Genomic DNA, 8,013 nt, shown 5'->3' with positions numbered 1-8,013 from the left:
GCAACATGTAGGCTTCATATGTCTCTATTTCAAGATTAAAGAGGAAATGGAAATGTCTTCCCTCTGATGCTTAGGTAAAGAATTCTGGGGATGGGCTGCGGTTGGGTTGGCTTGAGTTAATCACCATGGTGGGGAAAGTCGTACCATCAGGGAATATGAAAGCTCTTATTAAGAACATTCGTTTGAAATTTGGGACAAACATTTTTTAGAAGAAGTGGGAGGAGTACTTGACAGGCAGTTTTATGTATTTTATATATAATTAACCCTTATAGAAAGCTAAAAATTAAATCTTTTTAAAATGGTAATAAAAAGCACACATAAGTGCAAGGCACTGAATTTTAAGAACTTGGAGATCAACAGTGTGTTAACTGGGGCTGCCAGGTTAACTTATACAGTTTCTTGGAATAAACTTGTATTATCTTTTAATTGTAGAGTATCCTGAGTTTGCAAGGGAGCTTTAAAAAAACTGTTACAATTTGCAACCACTTATCTGTGTGAATCAATTCTCTGCAACCAAAGCAAAATACAACAAACAAACAAAACTAAAACTAAGGATACTGCTATGACTGTAACTGCACTTTTCATTTCCAATTTAGTGTTCAACAAAACTGGTTGTTCTCATTGATTTCATATTAAGCAAATGTTTTACATTTTAATTTATAAAATTAATGTATACTAAAGATATTGCTTTTATATATTTATTTTCTTGTAAGATTTTGCTTGAAAGGATTCTACTGCAAAGAATTTAAAAACCAGTATATTAGAGCAGAGGCGAGCAAAGTTTCTGTAAAGGTCCAGATAGTAAATATTTTAGGATTTGCAGGCCATATGGTCTCTGATGCAGTGACTCAACTCTGCCATTGTAGTGTGAAAGCAGCCATAGATGATATATAAAAGAACTATGATGACTGTGTTCTAGTAAAACTTTATTTATAAAACCAGGTGTCAGACTGGATTTGGCCCTTGGGCTGGGCTGTAGTTTGCCAACCCCTGATAGACTGGATTATCTGAACTGGTTACCTGGTTACCTTTAATGAAGAAGACAAATGAGCTGCCCTCTCATTCTGCCTTAAGAGTTACTTTCAAGAGGGGTCTTCTAGTTGTGATTTGAGTAATGTTACTTTGTGGGTAGCTTAATTGAAATTTGTTTTGTCAAATTGCTTTTGAAATATACCGACTTTAAATTTGGCTAAATATGTAGCTTTTTATATGTACCTTAACATAAAATAATCTGAAAGAGTTTGCATGCCTTATGTTTTATGGTATTTTTTATGGTGGGGATTTACTCATTAACTAATCTTTACTTCTGATCTCCTTTGCTAGAGTAAGTGTGAAGTTTAAAGTAGGCATATTAATCTATTCTTCCAAATTGATGTTTCTTTTTCTTTTGCTCATAGTAGCTTAGATCATCTGAAAAAGGTCTTGAATAAATGTATCATTTGTCACTAGCTAAAAACTGTCATCATTAACTTGATTAATCAAATGCTGCTCTTCAAGATGGATTGAAACACAAAATAGGCAGCCTGGTTCCATATAATCAAGAGATTAATTTGACACACAAGACAACCAATTTAGTGTTACTCAATGATGATGCTTTATTTAGAAAGCCATCAATTGGTATGTTTTTCCTTGATGTACTATTTTGTCTTTCTAACAAGAAATGATGGTTTTCTCAAAAGTTAATCTGCTTTCCTTAACCATAAAAGGTTATTTATCTCAGCACTCCTTAAATTCCAAAATGTGAAACTCTGGTTTATGAGTAAAGAGGAAATTAATGATGGATTAAAAAGCTTAAAGTGGAATTCTTTATTTTAGGATTTTGCTAATTTTCTTTTTGTAACATGATTAGGAATATAGTAGTAGAAATCACAGCAAGAGAGACCCCAAAGACCTCTGTTCTTCCTTCTTCTGGCTGGAGATTAAAATGGCCTATATACACATACTGAGATGTAAATTGTGCACTAACTTGCAAAGAAGTTAATTAGATTTTACCGCTTTTTTTGTGTGTATGTGGTGGTTGGGAGAGGTTTTTGGTAAAGTAAAAAGAATATTAAGTCACAATATTAGTTTTCTTTATATGATTGATACTTAAAGCAACTGAGAGGCATATTCATGAGGTTTATGTGGCACATGGATTTTTAAATCATCCCTTAAGAAATAAGCATTTCTTATTACGATGGGAAGAAACAGCAGCAAATTTTTCATTGATTAACTTAGGGCTAAAGATGCTTTCTGGACATTGTGTTTACTGTGAGTGAGAAGTTGGATTTGATGTTTAAAGAGTTCTGAGTTGGGTTAGGTTTCAAATGCTAGATTTGAGGAATTTTTGAAAAGAGAAATGCTGTTTCATTAATAGTTCATGGAAATTTACCATCTGATGTGTTTTAGAACCTATTATGGGTTATTAGATGACATGCCATTTGTGGATTTGACAGATTGTTGAAATCTGTTTTGTTCTGTTTCCTGGGTTTGTGTGTGTGTGTGTGTGTGTGTATGTGTGAGGAGAGGCCCCGGCAGAATGCTATGTGTATGATATGTGTATATGTCTTGCATATGTGTGAATGGTTGGTGTTTCTACTTAAGTATGTCAGCCTCCTGGTGATGGTGGAAGCTTTCCAGAATTCCAGAAGTCTTTAAACATGGATAAAGAAACCATGGATGATAGCCTAAGCTAGAATGTGCTGGTTCTGCAATTCATCTTGCAGGCTTTCACCCTATCAATGAAGCAGAATAGCAATTGAATGAAAAGTAGTTATTAAACATTCTTTAGGTGCCCAGTATTGTGGGCCATGCTGATGTTTACTTAATGATCTTAATGTATCTCGTCTTCCACAAGGCAGGAGTCTTTGGAAGCTGTTTGGATTTGGGTCCACAATAGAAGTCAAAACTTTCCTTGTTGCTGATCTGAAGGAAAGTACATCAAGATTAAATGTTTCAAAATTGTTTAATGGGTTTTAGAAGTTTGTTTCACAAGAAGATAATCCTGGACTGGGAGCCAGGACTATGTTTTCTAGTCCAATGCCACCGATACGCAGTTGCGTCACCTTGGGCAAATTTCCTTGCTCTTTTAGAGGTTGAAAAAGTATAGATTTATTACTCAGAAAGTAGGCAACATGAGAGGACAATATGAGAAGAATATATTAATATTTTAATAGTGTTCAGAGGCATAAGCACGAACGGTTGTAGAAAATATGTACTAGAGGGAAAAATAAGCTTATCATTGAGAATGAATTCTCACAAAGCTGAGAGAATCTGTTAAGGATTGATGGTTTCAGTCCATCCATTTATTTCTCATTTCTTAAAAGCAAAAACATCTCCTGCTGCCCTTTCTCCTAATTACAAAAGAGAGGTTTTTCTTTTGTAGGAAATTTGGAAAATACAGAAAATCACTAGGAAGAAATGAAAACAGTTTTACTATCCAGAAACAAAACCCTTAAGATTTTAATAAAACATGATAATTTTCTTTTCTATGTATGTATATGTGTGTATATACATAATTGGAATCACACTGAATGTAGTAATTCCAGTGTATTGTTATTATTTAATAATATACTGTGAACATTTTCTCACATTGAGTATTCTAAAATAGTTTTTAAATAAGTGCACAGTATTCCAGAACATGCAACTTGTTTTAAATATTTTCTTTCCCATTACAAAATGTTCTTTGCCAAAAAAATTGGAAAATATAGAAAGATAGAAAAAAAAGGTCAATGATAATTCTATTATCCAAATAAATTAATCTTTTCTTCCAGTTTTATTTTTCTATGCATAGTCACTATATAATTTGTTTTTTGTTTGTTTGTTTAACAATATGGCATACATATTGTCCTGTATTATTAAAATTTATGTTACATATTAACACTAAAATTTATAGTTGTTTTGTATTATAGCTTAATATTTGTAATTAATATTTCTGTGTGATTATGCATATAGTGTATGCAATCATATTTCATAGTTTATCCACTTAACATTTATTGAGAGCCTGTTAATGCCAGGCACTTGGTATAGACATGTGAACCCAACAGATTATACAAATTAAGAATGATAGCACATATTCTTTCATAATATTTTTGTTACCATTACCAACATATTTTTACACATGAACTAATATTTTGATCCTGTCATTGTGAGTAGCTGCATTGTAATCCAATTGTATCATGAATTGGATTGTTGTCAATTTTTCCCTAAGAGCATTGTGATGAATATCCTTATAGTCAATTCTTTTTCACATTCTTAATTATTTACCCAACACAAATTCCTAGAGTGTAATATTTTTATTAAAAGGCATTTGTATTTTAAAGACTTTTGATCTCTCCTGCCAAAATGTTACTCAGAAAGTTTCTACCAATTTTTACTCCTAACAACAATGTATAAGGGCCATATTCTCAGGCAAAAAATGGCATATTATTGGTGTTTTAATTTTCATATTTTTAATTATTAGTAAGTCGATTCTTTTCCTAAATGATGATTGACTAGTTGTATTTCTTCATTAGAAAATTATTTTTTAGGTCATTTGGTCATTTTTTGGGGGGAGGATAACTTTTTGTGCTGATTTATATGAAATTTTAGTATATTAAATGTATTAATCATTTTCCTATTGTATATAAATTTCCATTCTTCAGCTTGATATAATTTTGTTTATTGCATTTTTGAAATTCAGAACTTGTATATTTTAATGTAGTCAAACTTATAAATCTTTTCATTTTTTTGCTGCCTTTAGTTTTGTTCCAGAAAGCCCTGCCCCCCATTTCCCATTACTCCCGGCTTATATACATTTAAAACATAGATGATTCCATTTTAAAATTTAAATTCCTTACAGTTATCTAATAGACATATGAAAAGATGCTCAAGGTCGCTAACATCAGAAAAATGAAAATTAAAACCACAATAAGACATCACCTCATTCCTGTCAGAATGGCTATCATCAATAAATCAAAAACCAACAAGTGTTGGTGAGGATGCGGAGAAAAGAGAACTCTTGTACATTGTTGGTGGGATTGCAAATTGGGACAGCTGCTATGGAAGACAGTATGGAGGTTTCTCAAAAATTTAAAAATAGATATGCCTTTTGACCCAGCAATTGCACTCTGGGTATTTATCCAAAGAAAACCAAAACAATAATTCGAAAGATCTATGCACCCCAATATTCATGGCAACACCATTTACAATGGCCAAGGTATGGAAACAACCTAAAGGCCCATCAACAGATGATTGGATAAAGAAATTATGATTCATATATACAATGGAATATTACTCAGCCATTATAAAAAAATGAAATCCTACCATTTGCAATGATGTGGATGGACCCCTAGAGGTAATTATGTTGAGTGAAATAAATCAGACAGAGAAAGATAAATACCATATGATTTCACTTATACGTGTAATCTAAGGAACAAAAATTTGGTCACAGGGATGGAGAGTATGGCATAAGGAATGCAGTTAGCATTAATACGTTGGCTAGGTGGAGGGCCTGGGGAGGGAGGGAGCAATTGGGGAAATCGTTTTATGAACTATATAATGTCTAACCAATGTACTGTATACTTGAAACTAATTAAAATAAATAAATTAATTAAAAAAATTAAAATTTCTAATCTAGGTGAAAATTACTTATTTTGGTGAATAACAGTGTAAACATCAACTTTTTATTCCTCCTAAGTAGCTGACCAATGATCTCAGTACCATTGAGATCATTCCACACTACTTTGAAATGGCATCTGTATATATGCCTGGATGTATTGATGGGGTTTTTACTGTACAGTTATCACTCATTTTAATATTTAGCAGCACAAATTTTTCTTTCTTTTTTTTACCTTTCAGTGTTTTCTTGGATTTACCTTTTTATTCTTTTAGATGATGCTTTTTTTTTTCTTTTTTTTTACTCCTTTGTTTGGATATGCTCCCTCTTTGTTTTAAAATTTGAAAGATTTTTAAAAGGGTGTAATAAAATTGCCAAGATAAACTTTCCTATCTCCTCTTCCTAATTTTCTATTTTGGATCACGTGTTAGAAATTTTGGCTTATATTTTAAATTTTATGAAAATTTTTTGAGGCCTTAATATATATATAGTCAACTTTTGTGAATGTTTCATTAATTTTTGAAAAGAATGTATTTTCTGTTGGTACAAAATTCTCTCATGCACAACTATAAAGTCACACTTTTTAAAATGTATTCAAATATCCTATTTAAAAATTTTGTTTTTATTTTATTTAATCTGTCACTTTCTGAGAGGTATGTTAAAGTTTCCTTCTATAATTGAGAATTTGTCAAATCACCCTTTTATTTTTAATAATTTTAATATTAAAATGGTTAGGTACATAATGATTCAAAATAGTTTCATATTCTTGAAAATTAGTGATGATATTATTTGACTTAGTTTGAATTTCGAGTTTGAATTCTATATTGTCAGATATAGCCAGGCCTACTTTTGTTTCAAGATTTTCCTGGCTTATCTCTATTGTTTCAGAATTATTTTTATCTTTAAAAAAAAACTGAAAGTAGATTTTTTTTTTTAGGCAAGGCAACCCTTGATTAATCTCACAGATTGCAAGGACCTTGTCAGCTTATAATCCCTTATTTTTTATTTTTATTTTTTATGCCTACAGCACCTGGTCTCCTAGGTGGTCTCCCATCCAAGTACTAACCAGGCCCAACCCTGCTTAGCTTCTGAGATCAGACGGGATCAGGCTTGTTCAGGGTAGCATGGCCGTAGACTTGAAAATAGTTTTAATATCAAATACTATTAAAAAGATTATACTAAAAAACTTTAGGACCTGTTTTTCCCCTGCCACCACTCCCCAAATATACACACTTTGTTTTTTTAGCTGTTTTTTTTCTGATGTTTACCCCCATGTTTCTAAATAATGTACTTATATGGTTTTTGACTTATTATTATCCAATAAAAGATAGCTATTTTCTTTCAATATAATTATGTCATAATTTTTGGCTAAATAAATATTCAGTATTTACTTCACATGTAGCTAACAAATACAGCTAAATTATTGAGTTCTCGGTATGTGCCAGGCATATCTTTATGTGCTTACATTCACTAATTAATTTCACCATTACAATAATCCTGATGGGTAAGTGCTATTATGACTCATTCTCTATTTTATAAATGGGAGAACTAAGGCTCTGTGTAACTTAATTTACAATGACTATGTAAGTATTTTTACTATTGAGCCAAAACAAGAACTATGATTGTTTTCTTTCTTATTCAACTTTTTAGTTTTCTTGCAGTTTATTCCTGCCTTATTTTAAAATATGCTTTATTTGCTTCATCACTAATTCCCCACCCCCAAATTTCTGAATATTATTTTCCTCATAGTCAAAATATAATTTTCCTCATAGTCAAAATATTATTTTCCTTATAGTCAAAATATAAGAACACCAGTTAGGTGTTCTTTCTCCCACTCATTCCTTCTGGAATCTTGCATCCTCTTGCTCCAATCTAGAATGATTTTTTTCTAAGCCTGCACTCTTGTGTTAGATTCCTTATATCCTAAATCGTGTATTTTTTTCCATTTCTTGCTCCTGAATTTTGATGGAGTTCTTTCTCTAATAGTTTCCTAATAAATGGTACAGAAGAGATACACTTTTTTTCAGATTGTCCATGGATATATATTTGTTTTACTTTACACCGATTTTGCTTGGAGATAGGCTTCCAAATTGGAAATAATTTTCTAACAAAATTTTGAAAGCATTGATTAATTTTTTCCTAGTTTTTAATATTATTTTCTTGAGAAGCCTGATACCATTTGATTTCCTTACCTTTGTATTTAAGCTTTCATGACTATTTGTATTCCAATATCATGACGATTTCATGAAGGTGTATTTTTGCGTTCATCTTTTCTCATTTAATATGCTGGCCATTGTTTTTTCTCATTTATTATTCTGGGGCTTTTTAACATAGAATTTTGTATCCTTATTTTCTGAGAAGATTTCTTACATTATTTCTTTGATAATTTACTCTCTACCTTCTCTATTTATTTTTCTTGAACTCTTCATTAGATATCA

At 31.4% G+C, this 8,013-nt stretch overlaps 1 non-coding gene across 1 annotated transcript; it reads right to left on the bottom strand.

Annotated features, from left to right (window-relative positions):
- Positions 1–6,593: 6,593 nt before the first annotated feature.
- On the bottom strand, positions 6,594–6,711 carry LOC112486053. Its single transcript, XR_003048602.1, has one exon. It is a non-coding gene; the product is annotated as a 5S ribosomal RNA (ribosomal RNA).
- Positions 6,712–8,013: the final 1,302 nt, after the last annotated feature.

The sequence above is a fragment of the Pteropus alecto genome, unplaced genomic scaffold, assembly GCF_000325575.1.
Source record: "Pteropus alecto unplaced genomic scaffold, ASM32557v1 scaffold25, whole genome shotgun sequence".
Classification (NCBI taxonomy): domain Eukaryota; kingdom Metazoa; phylum Chordata; class Mammalia; order Chiroptera; family Pteropodidae; genus Pteropus; species Pteropus alecto.
This window is presented reverse-complemented; position numbering and strand designations above follow the sequence as displayed.